Source organism: Giraffa tippelskirchi, chromosome 2, assembly GCF_054371585.1.
Source record: "Giraffa tippelskirchi isolate mGirTip1 chromosome 2, T2T-mGirTip1v1.2.pri, whole genome shotgun sequence".
Classification (NCBI taxonomy): domain Eukaryota; kingdom Metazoa; phylum Chordata; class Mammalia; order Artiodactyla; family Giraffidae; genus Giraffa; species Giraffa tippelskirchi.
Window position 1 is genome coordinate 35,780,051 of NC_137276.1, and position 17,472 is coordinate 35,797,522.

A 17,472-nucleotide genomic window follows, 5' to 3' on the forward strand; every position below is an offset into this window, starting at 1 on the left:
AGGAAATCAGTCCTGAATATTCATTGGAAGGACTACTGCTGAAGCTGAAGCTCCAATACTTTGGCCACCTGATGCAAAGAGCTGACTCATTGGAAAAGACGATCTGGGAAAGATTGAAAGCAGGAGGAGAAGGGGACGACAGAGGATGAGATGATTGGATGGCATCACCAACTCCGTGGACTTGAGTTTGAGCAAGCTCTGGGAGTTGGTGATGGACAGGGAAGCCTAGCATGCTGCAGTCCATGGGGTCGCAAAGAGTCAGACACGACTGAGCAGCTGAACTGAACTGATGGACCTAACATTCCAGGCTCCTATGCAATGTTGTCCTTTACAACATTGGACTTCACTTTCCCCACCAGACACATCCACAACTGAGCATCATTTCTGCTTGGCCCAGCCTCTTCATTCTTTCTGAAGCTATCTCTCTGCTCTTCCCCAGTAGCATATTGGACACCTACCAACCCAGGGAGCTCATCTTCTGGTGTCATATCTTTTTGCCTTTTCATACTGTTCATGGGGTTCTTCTTACTAAATTATCTGTTGTTTTGGAAATATATTTATTTTTCATGAGATACATATGTTAACATGTAATGACATTATTATTGTTATTTTTAAATAGATTAATAAATATTTAAATTTTTAAACAAAAAATTATCAGAATCCAAGCCTTTCAAACCTCCCACCCCACCATTACTGCCACCATCTCTACCACTGAGTAGGAATGAGCCTATGCCTAGGAGTATTCATTTTTAATAATTCCCTTGGGATGATTCTGATGCAGGTAGTCCTCAGACTACACTTTGGATGGGAGCTCTCTGTAGTCCTTCATACCCCAAAATATAAATAGGAAAGAAGGGAAGAGAAATACATTATTATAGGGTCAAGAAAGAGATTTCCAAATGGCATTTTTGTCTCTTCTGAGTAGATTTCAGAGTCAGTCAGGTGACCTCTCCAAAGACAAGTGTTTCAAGTTAATGCCTCAAAGTGTCATGGCTTCCTCACCTGTCCTTAAACCTGCCCCTCTGGCTGGGCATTTAGTTGTGTTTGAACTCAGTGTTTCCTCTGGTAAAGCTTTCCCCCATTACAGTCACTTCTCAGAGGATTTATAACCTTCAAGGTAAAGGTCCCTAAAACAAGCCCCGGAGGATGTTCCCCACCATAGACTCACTAAGAGCACTTCAGGTACCTTAATGTCCCCAGTCCCTGGATTTATTACAACATGATAAAGCCTCTTTTTAGAAAGCATACTCTTAGTTCCATTTATCCAGCAGGCTCTTCCAGAAAAGAGATTAGAAGTAAAATGATTTGAGATGAAATCAAAGAATTTTATCTTTTTAATTAGTATGTTAAACACAGGAACACCTAATACAAATATTTGACTCTGTGGTTGAGCGTTGGCTCTGAGGTCACCAGGGGAAATTTATAGGGAACTCTAAAGGCCCTCACAATAATTGTCTTCGGTTATGACTTTTCAAATTGCTCTTCATTGCCAATAGCACTGCATTTGGACATAAATAAAATTTGCTGAATTAGGGCACTGTTCTGGTTACAATGTTTAAGCTTCACTTTAAATGAGTTGTGGTCATTGAAGCCTTTTTGTTTCATGGAAGAGGGTACCTTTACACTGGGTAAGCTCTTTTTATACAGCCTAATGACTCACTAATTTAAAATTCTTTTTGGATCAATGCCAGGCTGGTCTGGTCAACATGGGGAGGGGAGGAAGCAGAAAACTTTTTAAAGAATATTTTAGGCTGGGAACTATACTCAGTATTTTGTAATAACCTGTAAGAGAAAAGAATTTGAAGAATATATATATGTATATATATATGAATCACTTTGCTATATAACTGAAACTAATACAACATTGTAAATCAACTATACTTCGATAACAAAATTTAATTTTAAAAATAGAAAACCAAGACAAAACAAAATTAGTTAGTTAGTAAAATTTTACAATGCATCATTTATCATTAAACATTATGCAAATGATTCATTAACTGCTTTGGTGGGGAGGAAGAAATTACCAATCCCATACTCAAACAGTATCTGCTTTGCATGGAAATCCATGTCAAAAATGAGATTTAATATTTCATCACATGATGCATTACACTGTGAGCTCTGGACTGTCTGTCTCTGATATCCAAAATTTGTTCTTGCCTGAGGTGAGAGGCAGCCGTGCTGTGGAGAGAGCGCAGGCAAAGGAACCTCCAAAACGAGGACAGGAAAGGGGACAAAAAGGAGAGATGGAAAACCCTAGGAACAAGGAGCAGGGTGTATGAGTGTATGTTCCATTTTAGAACAAGAACACCTTTAAATGAATCTTTTGCCTCTCTACTCAGTTTTTACTTAGGGCTATCTTTAAATCCTGTGTTGGGTAGAACCCTGAAATGGTTCCCTTTTACAACACACTCCTCCCGTAACACTCCAAAGATTACTGTCCCCCTGCACAGTATGTGGAAGTCTTTATTTCATCTTTGCATCTCCAGGCTAAAACCCAGAGCCTGGTACATGGTCTATATTCGTTAAAAGTTTGTTGAATGATGGACAGATGGTTGGAGAGAATACAGAATCATCAATTTAACACATCTTTAAAGTATATATCTTCTTATGAAGGTATAGAGGACTGTTGAGCAATGTCATTAACATGTAAGGATTAAGTTAATTAAATTCCTTGGAAGGAATTAAAGTGACAAAGAATTTGAGCAGAAAAGAGAGGAGAAGGCAAGCCTGGCTCAGGACATCAAAGAGCAGTCAGAAGCAAAATGAGAATTTCGTATACCTGGTGGACTGGAGTGAGGATGTAAAGAATCCCAGTGAATTTTCCAAACTGGAATCACACCACTGTTCTGGCTGTAGGCTTTGTCTCTCTTGAACTTTAAGGAAATAATTTCCTTTCTATTCATCCTCCACTCTAGTTTCAAGTCCCTGAAAAGCCTAACTATCCTCAAAGCAAATAGCCTAACTATTCTAGCAAAGAAATGTTTGTCAGACTTATTTTGATCATATGGGGAGGGAGGGTATGGGATGGTATATCTTTGAGAGAGGGCTGGAAACAATCAAGACAGGCATCAGCAGTGGCCCTCAGCCATACAATTTGGACAACTTATTTGATTTCCCAGTTTCTGATAGACATGCCATCTTGCTCTCTGAAAATGATGCTACTTCACCACCATAAAGGTGACCATTGCAGGAATTCCCTGGTGGTCCAGTGGTTAGGACTCTGCACTTCCACTGCAGGGGTCACAGGTTCGATGCCTGGCTGGGGAACTAAGATCCATGGGCTTCCCTGGAGGCTCAGCTGGTAAAGAATCTGCCTACAGTTCAGGAGACCTGGGTTCGATCCCTGGGTTGGGAAGATCCCCTGGAGAAGAGAACGGCTACCCACTCCTGTATTCTGGCCTGGAGAATTTCATGGACTGTCCATAAATTTCATGGAATTTCATGGAATTCCATGGGGTCGCAAAGGCCCAGACACAACTGAGCGACTTTTGCTTTCATACTGAGAGGAGCAGCCAAAAAACAAAAAACAAAAATACCTTTGCATTTATTGTTTCTCTAATAAAAACAACAGTAAATTAGAGCCTGTTCATTGATGGAGAAATGGTTAAATAAATTATAGACTACTATACAACATTTTAAAATGAGGTTGATAAGTCTACCGATATGAAAAGTTCTCAAAGCCATATTGTTAAATGAGAAAAGCTAATCTGGGTGGCCCCCTTACCTGGTTTTCTGTTTTCAGCTTCCCTGGTTGCTCAGTCGGTAAAGAGTCTGCATCTAATGTGGGAGACTCGGGTTCAGTCCCTGGGTCAGGAAGATCCCCTGGAGAAGGAAATGGCAACCCACTCCAGTAATCTTGCTTGGAGAATTCCATGGACAGAGGAGCCTGGTTGGGCTACAGTCCATGGGGTCACAAAGAGTTGGACATGACTGAATGACTAACACTTTCACTTTTCAATTGGGAAAAAGTATGCTGTTTCACCCATTTTTTAAAAACACACATGTCAACAATATATTTTGGATGTGTGCATATTTGTAAAATCATACAAATAGACCTAGCAGCACCTCACTGCTCATGGTAGTTGATCCTAGAGAGGGGATTAGGACCAGTCAGAGGCAAATGGATCAAAGGTGACTTTTGCCTTATCTGTATGGGTGCTGGGGGCAAAAGAAAAAAAATCAAATTATGGCCTTCCCTTACATCTCGTGGGCCTCGCCTACTCCTGGCCTGCTGGGTCATTATCTTCAAAGGCTAGAACCAGTGTATTTGCACTTTATAGAGTCTAACTCTCTGTTGTCCAATACAGTTGCTACATGTGGTTATGAGCACTTGAAATGTGGTTAGTCCCAATTACAATAGGTTATAAGTCTAAAAATACAGGGACTGAACCCAGGTGTCTTGCATTGTAGACAGATTCTTTACTATCTGAGCCACCAGGGAAGTCAAAAATATACACCAGGATTCAAAGACTTAGTACAGAAAAAAAAAGTAAAATAGCTCCTTAATAATTTTGCATATTGATTATATGTTGAAATCATATGCTAAATATATTATTTAAATTAATTTTCTTGTTTCTTTTACTTTTAAAAATGTGACTACTTAAATTATACCATATGGCTTAATGTTACATTTCTATTGGACAGTGTTAGTCTAGGTGATGAAAATTTTAAACATGCCAATTACATGAATAAATTTATTTTTGAAACATTTTTTTCTATCAAAGAAAACTTAGATCTATACTTCAGCAACTTTGAATCCATTTTGACTAGTTTGCATTCAAAAAGTACACTGAGTAGATATCTCCAGAACTTCAACTTCAGTTTTATCATTCTGTAAAATAATCTACTTGTAAGATGATAGTGAGAATTAAAAGGGACCCCCTTTTTAAGATCCTTCATCTGGCAATGCCTATATGTGAAGTCATCTTTAGGAGAAGGCCTAAACCAAATTATCCTCTTACTCCTCCCAGCTATTTAATGACCCTTGTAAGACCCAATAAATGTGAGTGCTCTTCTCCTCCTTCCTCAATTCAGCACTAAAAAAACACTCATTCAACTATCAATTGCACCATGCAGATTTCTTAAATGATTTTTTTTTCAAGTTAACTCCACTTAATACATTATCTATTTCAGGGTTTTTTCCTTCTGGATTTGTTTAAGCTTTTTCATCATACTCTTTCAAAATTAACACCTCATTCTCCAAGCAACCTCCTCCAAGTGCCCCTCTCCTCCCCTCTGCCCACCCACTGTGTTCACTGCAAATAGAGGCTTCCTAGAAAACTACTTTATCCAGCTTTAGTGATTTGGACATAGCTGTTCTTATTTGAATCACCATTTCCTCATATGTTCTAATTTCACTTTCAAGTTCTTTTTCCTTGGTTATTTGGTCTCAAATTACAGATCACTTTTTCCAGAAAGATGGTAAAAGTAATTTTAGTACACGTTGTAGCAGTGAACTATTTTCCCCGTCCTTTATTATACAAGTAAGACCGCATGCTAAGTCATTTCAGTCATGTCTGACTCTGCAATCCTATGGACTGTAGCCCTTCAGGCTCCTCTGTCCATGGGATTCTCCAGGCAAGAATACTGGAGTGGGTTGCCATTTCCTTCTCCAGAGGATCTTCCTGACACAAGGACTGAACCCGTGCCTCCTGCATTGGCAGGCAGGTTCTTTACCACTAGTGACACCAGGGAAGCCCAAGTAGTTATATACAAATAGTTGAGCTTAAACTGTACATTCAAGATCTGTTCAATTCCCTTCAGGCAAATTAATCTTCTTTTTTTTTTTTAAGTAATTGAGCCAGACTTTTTTTTTTCTTCTCTCTAACATAAACAAAAGTTTCTCCCTAACTCTCAGTTGATAGGGGACCTTAATAAAATAATGAAAAGTAACATTTACTTAGTCCTTATTATAAGCCACACACTGTTCCATGCACTTGACATTTAATATTTTTAACAATGATTCCCCAGACTGTTCAAGAGGAAATCGCTGGGCAAAAGTACTAGTTCATTATCTTGTCTTTCTATTTATTCTTTTTTCTTTTGTGTACCCAGGCAAAACTCGGTCCCAGGCTTCACAATCCCTGGTTTTGAATATTCACACCCAAAGTCACTAATCTTTCTTGTTAACACCTTATAGTTTGGCCCTTGATTAATTCAATCAGTGATTAGCACTTCTACAATAAGTGTTAATCTCTCTTTTAAAATACCTCAAAGCTGGGCCCTTTGCTGAGGCTTTCTGCCCTAACCACATTATATAGGACAGGATTTCCCTATTGTGAGCGATATCTACAAAGCATTTCCCATGCACACCACCAGCTTGGGAAAGGCCTGCTTCAAAGTCCGCTGGTACAGCTAAAGCCTGGAATCATAGGCTCAGGTTTGCACCCACCACATGCACTAAACTCCAACTGTGTATGACTCTTAAGTCTGTTCAAAGCAGCTGGCCAGATTCTTCAACACCAAAAGTGAATAAACCTCCAGAGGGCATCCTCAGGATTCTGGGCCTGACTGAGCCCTGCTAGGCAGACCTCTCTAGTTTCCTAGCCGCCCAGATGCTAAGCTGCTCAAGTGTGAGAAATAGAGCCTTCACAGAAGCAGCCAGCACAGCCCCAATAGCCTCAGCTGGCAGGTGTGAAGGCTTTCAGCTCCCCAAGAGCAGTTCTCTCCCTGACGATGAGTGAATGTGAACTAATAAGTAATTTGAGTGATTCACCCTACGCTGTCCTTTCTATTTCACAAGTGAGGATATGGGTTTACCTTAAAAAGCAGTTGTCTGGTGAGTAGCAAGGGCTGAGAAGGCACCCCACGTGAAGAAAGACAAACAGAACAAGCTCACTTCTTCTTTTCCATGTAAAGGACAACAGCTTTGATTTTGGTTTCCTGGTGGGTGGTCACTTTCATTGGAGTGCTGCATTTTCAACACTTCATATGAAGGTCATATGAAGGCAAACTTCTCCATGCTCCCCGCTACTTATAGACTCGTAGGGGGTTTCTCTCAGCTTGAAAGAATGTTCTGAGAGATCTTTCCAACTAATTTGAATATTTTCCTTTATAGCACAACAGTATTATAAAGCACAAAGATCTAGTGTAGTTTGGGGGCTTCTCAGATGGCGCAGTGGTAAAGAATCTGCCTGCTACTGCAGGAGACGTAAGAGACACAGGATCGATCCCTTGGTCATGAAGATCCCCTGGAGTGGGAAATACCAAACTGCTCCAGTATTCTTGCCTGAAAATTTTGATTAACAAAGGAGCTTGGTGGGCTACAGTCCATGCGGTTGCAAAGAGTCAGACACAACCGAAGACACCTTTAGGATACATTTGCGCATCGCTAGCCCAGTCTTCGGAGCCGGCAATGGCACCCCACTCCAGTACTCTTGCCTGGGAAACCCCATGGACGGAGGAGCCTGGTAGGCTGCAGCCCATGGGGTCGCGAAGAGTCGGACATGACTGAGCGACTTCACTTTCACTTTTCACTTTCCTGAATTGGAGAAGGAAATGGCAACCCACTCCAGTATTCTTGCCTGGAGAATCCCAGGGACGGAGGAGACTGGTGGGCTGCCATCTAAGGGGTCGCACAGAGTCGGACAGGACTGATGCGACTTAGCAGCAGCAGCAGCCCAGTCTTCCTACTCATCAACTCTTTGACATAGGTGAAGCAAATATCTTCATTCCATTTCACAGATAAGAAGGTGGAAGCCCAAAGAGATCCACTGTCTGACCTAAATCACACAGCCACATTATTGAATGGAAAGTGAAAGTCACTCACTTGTGTCCGACTCTTTGTGACCCCATGGACTATACAGTCCAAGGAAATCTCCAGGCCAGAATACTGGAGTGGGTAGCCTTTTTCTTCTCCAGGGGATCTTCCCAACCCAGGGATCAAACCCAGGTCTCCAACATTGCAGGTGGATTCTTTACCAGCTGAGCCACAAGGGCGGAGTTGAGACTTAAAATCAGGTCTGCCCAGTTTACATGACAAGAGCATAATCACTGAGTTTTACTGAGTTCTTCCTTAATCAGTGGGATCAGATTTTGGTGTGAGCTAGTTATTAGCAGCAGACCAATGGTTAGAGTAAAAAAATAGGTAAGCAGTATAGCTGCTCTGGCATAAAGGGAACATGTACTTCTCCATGGTAAAGTCAGGGGGTTGTGGGTAGCAGCCAGTAATGCAAAGACCCTTGGAACTGGGGTAGAGAGAGGTGAGAATCCCAAAGGAGGAGCCAAGGGCAATCATGAGTGAGAGTGTGTTCTCATTATGCTTTATCTTCACATTCTTGGACCACTGAATAGTTCTTGAGCTTTAAATCTGGGGTAGTGAAGGGCTTAATAAAACACAGATTCCTTGTCCTACATATTCCTATGAATCAAAATCCATGAGAGTGAGACCAGGGGATGCACATTTGAATAAGCTTCCCAGGGATGCTGAGCACGCTTGGAGAAGCAAGGGCAGACTGCAGGGCAGATCTGCAGGTGTGTGTGGCTTCCTGAAGCAAAGACAGCTCAGAATTGAATGAGAGCAGATGGGCAATAAGAAGGCTTTCTCATGAGCTGAAACAGGAAAAGACAGGAATAAGAAGTATGAAAGGGCAAGGAACAAGTGTCCTGAGTTCTCCCAGAGATAGCTCCAGCACCACAGAGGTGCAGGCAAGGTCAGAGAGAGGACTTGGCTACCTGGGCATCTACTACCAAACTGAGATGGTGGACCAACTAACAGCATCCTGCTGTAGTGGGCAGAGGAAGTGGACAAGAGAGGGCAACATCAAGGAAGAGTTTTTTATATATTTTGTACCAAGCCTTTCATTCTAACTGCTATCTACAAAGACACACAAAACATCAAAAAATATATATTTTTTAACAGGAACAATAGAAGTCTTTATACTTTAGGAAAAAGCAACTTCAGAAAGGATGTACATGCATGATCATTTGTTGAGACAGGTAAGAGATGACAAGGCTCAGTCTTATGCACTAAAGGAAGACATTTGTCAGAGGCAGACTGGAGACACTGGGGGTTATTTTGGAGGGCTATTAGGAAGACAAGACTACAGTTGATATCTTATAAGCCCTCACTAAATCTCAGATCCCTCATCTGTAAAATGGGGATAATACATTACCTTTGACATGGGACTGTTGAGGGAATTAAATGAGATAATGTATATAATAATGTGTATGATGAGTTTAACAGGTTAACAGGCATATAGTAAGTGTTACTATTACAGCTCATGTCATAAGATTGTCAAGTAAACTAAGTGAAATAATGATTGCAAAACTCTTGACACAGCACCAACACATAGTAAATGCTCCATAAATGGTAACTAAAAACAGTATTTTAAATTTTAAAATAACATTGGATAGTATAAGACAAAAATAGGAACAAAGAAAAGAGCAAGGACTAGAAAACAGTAACAAATAAAGTGATCCAACTATATCAATAATCACTTTAAAATGTCATTGGTATAAATACACCAATGAAAGGACAGAGATTGTCAGTGCAGATCAGAAAACAAGACCCAACTATATGCTGTCTATAAGAAATACACTTTAAAGACACAAATAGAATTAAGGTAAATGGATGGAGGAAGAACATATCACACTAGTACTAATCATAAGCAAGAGTAGGTGTATTAATTTCAGACAGAGCAAACTTCAAATTGAATCTGCTGGCAATGCAGGAGACTTGGGTTTGATCCCTGGGTCAGAAAGATCCTCTAGAGAAGGAAATGGCAATCCACTCCAGTAACCTTGCCTAGAAAATCCCATGGACAGAAGAGCCTGGAGGGCTACAGGCCATGAGGTCGCAAAAGAGTTGGCACAACTGAGCGATTAAACAACAGACTTCAAAGCAAGGGCAGTTATGTGAGATAAAGAAAGGTATTACATAATGATAAAGGGGTCAATTCTCCAAGAAAACATAACAATCTTTAATGTGTATGCACCTAACAACAGAACATCCATCTACGTGAGGCAAAAACTAACAGAACTGCAAGGAGAAATGGATGAATCCACAAGGATAGTTGGAAAGCTGAATGCCTCTATCAGAAATAGACAAGGAGAAATGGATGAATCCACAAGGATAGTTGGAAAGCTGAATGCCTCTATCAGAAATAGACAGATCCAGCAGGCAGAAAATCAATAAGCACATTGTGAACTCAACAACACCATCAACCAACTAGATATAGTCAACATCTATAGACAACTTCACTCAGCAATAACAGAACATGCATTCTTCTCAAGCTCACATGGAACATTTACCAAGATAGAACACATTCTGGGCCATAAAACAGACTTTAAAAAATTTAAAAGAAGGACTTCCCTGGTGATCCAGTGGCTAAGACTCCACACTCTCCATGCAGGGGGCCCAGATTTGATCCCTGGTTGGGGAACTAGATCCCACATGCCAAAACTAAAGATCTTGCATGTGGCAACATAGATTGAAGGGCCTGTGTGCTGCAACTGAGACTTGGCAGTTGTAAGTCTTTATTTTAAAAAAATAAATATTTCATTTTTAATTTAAAAGGAGAAAAATCATACAATGTCTGCTCTTAGACCACAACAGAAAGGAATTAAATTAGAAATAAATAACAAAAAGATAACTGGAAAATCCCAAAATACCTGCAGATTAAACAACACAATTATAAATTACACGTGGGTCAAAGAAGAAATCTTAGAAGAAATTAATTTTTGAACTGAATAAAAATTAAAATACAACTTATCAGAATTTGTGAGATGCAGTGAAAGCAGTGCTTAGTGAGAAACTTCTAGCATTAAATATACTAGAAAAGAAAATCTAAAATCAATAATCTAAGCCACCACCTTACAGAACTAGAAAAAGAAGAGCAAATTAAATCCAAATTAACTAGAAGAAAATAAGAATAAGAGAAGAAATCAATTAAATTGAAAAGAGGAAATCAATAGAGAAAATCAGTAAACCCAAAAGCAAGTTCTTTAAAAAGATCAATAAAATCCATAAATCATTAGCCAGGCTAAGAAAAAAAAGACACAAATTAATCTAGAAATGAAATCAAAGATGTCACTACAAATCTCACAGGCATTAAAAGGATAATAAATGAATATTATGAACAACTTTTTGTCCACAAATTTGAGCCCATGTGCCACAATTAAGACCCAACACACCCAAAGAAAGAAAGAACCTGGTTTTAAAATGGGCAAAAGATCTAGTGATACCTCACTATAGAAGATATGGCAAATAAGCATATCTATGAAAAGATGCTCAAAATCATATATCATTTGGGAGCTCCAAATTAAAATAGTGAGATGCTGCTACACACCTATTTGAAAGGTAAGAATCTAAAACTGCAATGATACTAAATGCTGGTGAGAATATGGAGCAACAAGAACTCTCATTCGCTGCTGGTGGGAATGCAAAATGGCATGGCCACTCTGGAGGACAGTTTGGCAGTTTCTTAACAAAACTAAATATATTCTTACCATATGATTAAGCAGTTGTGTTTTTTTGGTATTTACCCAAATGAACTGAAAACTTATGTCCATACAAAAACCTGCCCATGAATGTTTATAGCAGCTTTATTCATAATTGCCAAAATGGAAGCCACCGAATTACCTTTACTAGGTGAATGGATAAACTGTAGTACATGCAGATAATGAAATAGTATTCAGCACTAAAAAGAAATGAGCAGCTGAGGAGGCTATGCCTGTGTAGGGGCAGAGGGTATATGAGAGATCTCCATACTTGCCACTTAGTGTTTTTGTGAATCTAAAACTGGTCTAAAATATAAGGTCTATTTTCTTTTAAAAATAACAACATTAGATAAACAAAATGTCATAGCACTTGGTCTTCTAAAATGGTTTCAAATTCCTGCTGAAGATTTAAAAAAATCCACGAGGACTTCCCTGGTGGTCCAGTGGTTAAGAATCCGCCTGCCAATGCAAGGGACACAGGTTCCATTCCTGGTCCAGGAAGATCTTACATGCCACAGAGCAGCTGAGCCCGTGCACCACAGCTACTGAGTCCTCGCGTTCTAGAGCCTGTGCTCTGCAGCAAGAGAAGCCACTGCAACGAGAAGCCTGAACACCACAACAAAGAGTAGCCCCACTTACCACAACTAGAGCAACGAGAGAAAGCCCACGCGTAGCACCAGTAAAGACCCAGCTCAGCCAAAACTAAATAAATAAAAATAGAAACTTCCTTTAAAAAATTAAATAAAAAGATCCACATGGTGACCACGTTATAAAAGGAAAAATTTAAAGACCAATATTCTTACCTTTAGTGTCCAAAGAAATACTGCGGGGTAAAAACTAAAAGAAACAACTTTCAAAGCCCACAAGAGAACAGAGCACGTGACACTGATTTTATTGAGAAAATGCTGGTCAGGCTGAGAAGAGAGATGATAAAGAGCGGCAGCAGCGGAGCAGAATCAATCTGATTATAGTGAGACCGTGAGACTTTGCCCCACGTTTTTGAGTTTTCTAAAAGGTCAGGAAACAGCAGTTCAGTAACACTGTTCTTGGTTGGAAAGGCAAAGATTCTCATAAAGTTAAGGAACTGAGGAGAGCTTTGAGAGATCAGTCCTGAGTCTGGTGGTATTCAAAGGGTCTATTGGGGAGGAGTCATCAATACAGAAAGAAAGAAGGGTACTACCAAGGCTATGGAGAGGTCAGAGGGGAGAGGAAGTTCCCCGAGCACTTCTCTTGGAAGAAGTTTTATTTTAATCTCTCTTGGAAGAAGAGAATATTTCTCCTCTCCCAGCTGGAGAAATATTGGTCTGAATGTTCTGACCTTGGTGAAGTAAGAGGCAGGAGGAACAGAAACAAAGACTGGATGAGTACTTCTCCTCTTGTTTCCCTGAATATACTTTCATCCTCTCTTTTCTTCAGCAATTTATATTATAGAGTGCCTACCATGAGCTGGGGCTTCCCTGGTGGCTCAGACAGTAAAGGATCCACCTGCAGTGCAAAAGACCCAGATTTGATCACCAGGTCAGGAAGATCCCCTGCAGAAGGCAATGGCAACCCACTCCAGTATTCTTGCCTGGAGAATCCCATGGACAGAGGAGCCTGGCAGGCCACAGCCCATGGGACACGACTGAGCAACTAACACTTTCACTTCTTTACCATGAGCTAGGCTGTGTGGGCCAGGTGCTGGGAATGCAGCAATAAATGAAGTCCTTGCTCTCATAGAGAAAGAGGAAATCAATAATATAATAAATAGAAATGTATAATATATCAAGCTATGAGAGGTGCTGTGAAGGAACACTGGCAATGGAAACGGCAATCTATTCCAGTATCCTTGCCGGGATAATCCCATGGATAGAGGAGCCTGGTGGGCTAGAGTCCATGGGGTAGCAAAGAGTCAGACACAAAGCTCAGTCAGTGACTGAGCACATGAAGGAAAATAAGGTAGGTAAATGATGGTGACTTCAGCCATGAAATTAAAAGACGCTTGCTCCTTGGAAGAAAAGCTATGACAAACCTAGACAGCATATTGAAAAGCAGAGACATTGCCAACAAAGGTCTGTGTAATCAAAGTTATGACTTCTCCAGTAGTCATGTATGGATGTGAGAGGTGGACCATAAAGAAGGTTGAGCGCAGAAGAATTGATACTTTTGAATTGTAGTGTTGGAGAAGACTCTTGAGAGTCCCTTGGACTGCAAGGAGTTCAAATCAGTCAATCCTAAGGAAATCAACCTGAATATTCATTGGAAGGACTGATGATGAAGCTGGAGCTCCAATACTTTGGCCACCTGATGCAAAGAGCTGACTCATTAGAAATGACCGTGATACTGAGAAAGATTGAAGGCAGGCAGAGAAGGGGATGACAGAGGATGAGATGGTTGGATGGCATCACCAACTCAACGGACATGAGTTTGAGCAAGCTATAGGAGATGGTGAAGGAGGGGGAAGCCTGGTGTGCTGCGGTCCGTGGGGTCACAAAGAGTCCAACACAACTAAGTGACTGAACAACAACAACAACAAATGAATAGACAGTGATAAAGTACTGGGGCGCTGTTTTATATGAGGGAAGGTTTCTCTGAGGGGTGAAGTGTGAGCAGAGACTGACTGAAGGGGTTCTCAAATAGATTCAGCCATATCATTAATAGGAATGTGGTAAAATGTTTCTTGTGGCACTGTATCTTCAAATATTATTGCACTGAAAAAGTGAAAATGTGGTACCCAACTGAAGAAAAAATTAGGGACAGGGAGACCAGGAAATGACAAGCTGAAGAGGATGGTGAGTTTTGGTATCAGAAGAACATGGATTTGAATCCCTACCCTGTGGTGTGAACTTTATGAAGTTATTTAACCTCTTTAAGTCAGCTTCACTTTCCTCAATCTGCAAAACAGGACAACTAAGTTGTCAACTTTACTGGGTCATTATAAGAGTCATAAGAATTCAATGAGATGACATATATGTATGTATGTATATATACATGAATATATATTGACTATTAAGCCCAATGCCTTGTCATGTTGTAAAAGTTTTTTAAATGATAGCTATTATTATTGGCCAGATGTTACAAATTGGTTAGTGTCCTTTTCTTACTCAAAATAATTTTGGAACAAAGATTGACATACCTAAAAGGAAAGAAGGGTTTCTTTCTAGGATCTATGGATCTCTATGTCAAAAGTGTCCATGGATTGGCTTTTACGAGGTCTGTGAATCCCTAAAACGGTGTAAAATTTGGAGAATATAAGTGTACTTTTCTGAAAAGAGTGTGTCTAGCTTTCATTATATTCTCATAGTAGACCAGTTTGACAAACCGCCATTTCCCTGCCTTTGTTGTTTGCCAGCTTTTCTGTTTCAGATTATTCTAATTTTTGATTACAGAGTGGTTTTTTTTTTTTTTTTCAGAATAATAGAAGTTTGTAAAATGAACAAAAATATTTCAAGGTCTCTCTCCTTATTTTCTTATTAATTTAAAAACATTGTCTATTGGTGACGCCATTCTCTTTCACTCTACATTTTACTTGTTAGAGCTGGAAAGTGAGTTCTCACACACTCCCAACTTTCTTAAAAGCTGCACTTGCTCCTTGGTTTGATTTTCTGATTCTGTGCTTAAAAGTCAGTGCTGCTTTGTCATACTCCTTATTATCTACACAATCTAATTTCCATTTTTGCAGTGGAATTTTCTCTTATTTATCATTTGCTAGTACAGCTGAAACCCAGGTTATATGAGTAATACAACCTTTGAAAAAAAAAAGAAAGGCAGTGAAACTATGCAATTTGAGCCGAGTAACGGAAAGCTTCACAACTGCAGGCAAGATTTAGAACTTACAAAATATTACTCTAAAATTCACATATTTGTCAAAAACTGGTACATGTCAATTGCAACTTGAGGGAATGACACATTGTATTTATATCTGCACACCGTTGGTTAGCTCATTTACTACATTCTCCATCTAATGGACTGTCACTGGCTCCCTCAGGTTGTCTTCAAAGAGAAGATGACAATATTTGGTGTCTGATCCTCCTAAGAAAAGTGACTTAGTCAGTATGTGTGCATGCGTGCTGAGTTGCTTTATTTATGTCTCTTTGCAACGCTATGGACTGTAGCCCTTCAGGCTCCTCTCTCCATGGGATTCTGGAGTGGGTTGCCATTTCCTTCTCCAAGGGATCTTCTTAACCCAGGGTCTGAACCCGCATCTCTTACACATCCTGCATTGGCAGGTGGGTTCTTTACCACTAGCGCCACCAAAAGCCACATCCACCTTTAATTGGACTATGCACAGAGAGAGAATTCATAAGCTCAAGCAACTAAAAAGTCTAGGAATCAATCTCTAGATTTAGACCCAGTTGAACCAAGGTCCCATACTATCAGGCCCTCTCTCCATCTGACCATTCCATCTCAGCAAGCCCCACACATGTGGGGATCCTGGTAGATCAAGACTTACGTTTCCGTATAGCCAGGACTCCCAGGCAAGGTTTCACTTCCTCAATAAGTTCAACGGAAGTTCTTGTAGGAATTAAGGGTGTCTTGTCCATCCTGCCTACACATGGCTTGTGAATGGGGGTGCTCTAACCAACCTGCATGGGCTGAATATGGGAGAGACTGGATTTCCCTTGCCACTCAACATACATTTTCCCCAACTGCCTGCACAGAATTCTAATTACTCAGAAAGAACAGCGATCCTTTGATCTTAGGAAGAGCTTGCTCTTATCCTGACCTCTGGGGTTAATTATGATTAAAAATGTCATTCCTTTAGCCCTATTATTGGTCTAGGAGTAGCCATGTTATCCAGTTCCAACCAATGAGAAATAAGCAGAAGCAAGCTGAGTGGAGCATTTTGGAAAGATTTGCTTTTCTGGAAAAAAGACCTGGCATGATTCTTTTGCTCCTTTGCCCTTTACCCTTCTTTCTTCTTGGATTACGGATGCAATGCCAGGGAGGCAGCAACCATTTTGTGACTGTGAGAACAGCAATATGAGAATGCATACAAATACACCTCAAGGGTGATAAGCCAGAAAAATGGAAATTTCCTGAGTACTTGGTAGCTTCAGTGAACCAATGCACTAGCCCTGACTGTCAATCTCCAGACTTACTGTATGACACAAGAAACCCTTGTTTGTTTAAGCTACCGTTCGCTATACTTCCAACTACTTGTAATCGAACACAATTCTAACTGTTGCAGATGCTATGACCAGAAAAATAAGGAACAGATGCTGGGCAGATAAAAACAATGAATTTTCACCAGAGATACTGAGACAGTGATAACCCAAGGCTGGACTTTTCCTTTTCTTCAAACAGGTAACAGGAAATCACTTCCTAAATGAAAAAAAGAGCAAGAAGAGGTAGAAAGACAATGCAGAAAGGAATATGGAAGGACATCTCAGACTAATTTAGTCTTCCTTCCTTCTTCACTGAGAGCAGATAGGGTGACCTAGAGCAAATTATAGTCAACTAGGTCTCAGTTTCCTCCTATGAAAAATGGGGACAATGACTTCTACCTTTAGAACTAGGGTTTTTTTTTTTTACTTCCATACTTGCTTTTCAAAAGAGTTTATTAAAGCATAATATAATATATATCACTAGTTAAAGAGGTGGTTCCTGTACCCATGAATCAGTGCAACTTGAACTTTTACACCTAGAAACCACACTCTTGATCACTAGTTAACAGCAGGAAACCTACAATACATTTCCTAACCACTATGCATACTCAATAGATAACACCTACCAGATGCTAAGTGTCAACTTTCCACATGATATCATTTTCATTCTGGGTTGGGATTTTTATTGGTTTTTTTCTTCCAGTTTATCCCCAGCATATATAATAATTCTTAGTGTATACTGAGCACTCAATAAATATTTGTTGAATAGTTGAATGAATCTCTTACCTCATTAGGTTCTAGACTTTCTTCCTATTTGAACTTCCTATTTCCCCAAGCATGTTGAAATCTGTTCATTCCCTGAGGCTCACAGGAGGCTTAAAATTGTGAAATAAAGGGAAGGATGCATGCTGACTTTAGTCACCTTAAGAGAAGTGGTGACACACTG

At 40.1% G+C, this 17,472-nt stretch overlaps 1 protein-coding gene, 1 long non-coding RNA gene and 1 other non-coding gene across 10 annotated transcripts in view; 2 read left to right on the forward strand and 1 right to left on the reverse strand.

Annotated features, from left to right (window-relative positions):
* The window catches only part of EXOC6 (exocyst complex component 6), a 313,607-nt gene that overhangs the window by 219,372 nt on the left and 76,763 nt on the right, over positions 1-17,472 (reverse strand). The gene's annotated exons all lie outside the window — the stretch shown is intronic.
* Positions 1-17,472, forward strand: part of LOC145531536 (uncharacterized) — a 75,674-nt gene that overhangs the window by 12,190 nt on the left and 46,012 nt on the right. Inside the window, exon 2 of one of the 2 annotated variants that reach the window (XR_014072511.1) lies at positions 8,861-8,937. This is a non-coding gene — a long non-coding RNA (uncharacterized LOC145531536). Of the gene's footprint in view, positions 1-8,860; positions 8,938-16,609; positions 16,726-17,472 lie in introns of both variants that reach the window. The other variant, XR_014072516.1, reaches the window with a different exon arrangement.
* Positions 3,195-3,267, forward strand: TRNAG-UCC (transfer RNA glycine (anticodon UCC)). Its single transcript has one exon. It is a non-coding gene; the product is annotated as a tRNA-Gly (tRNA).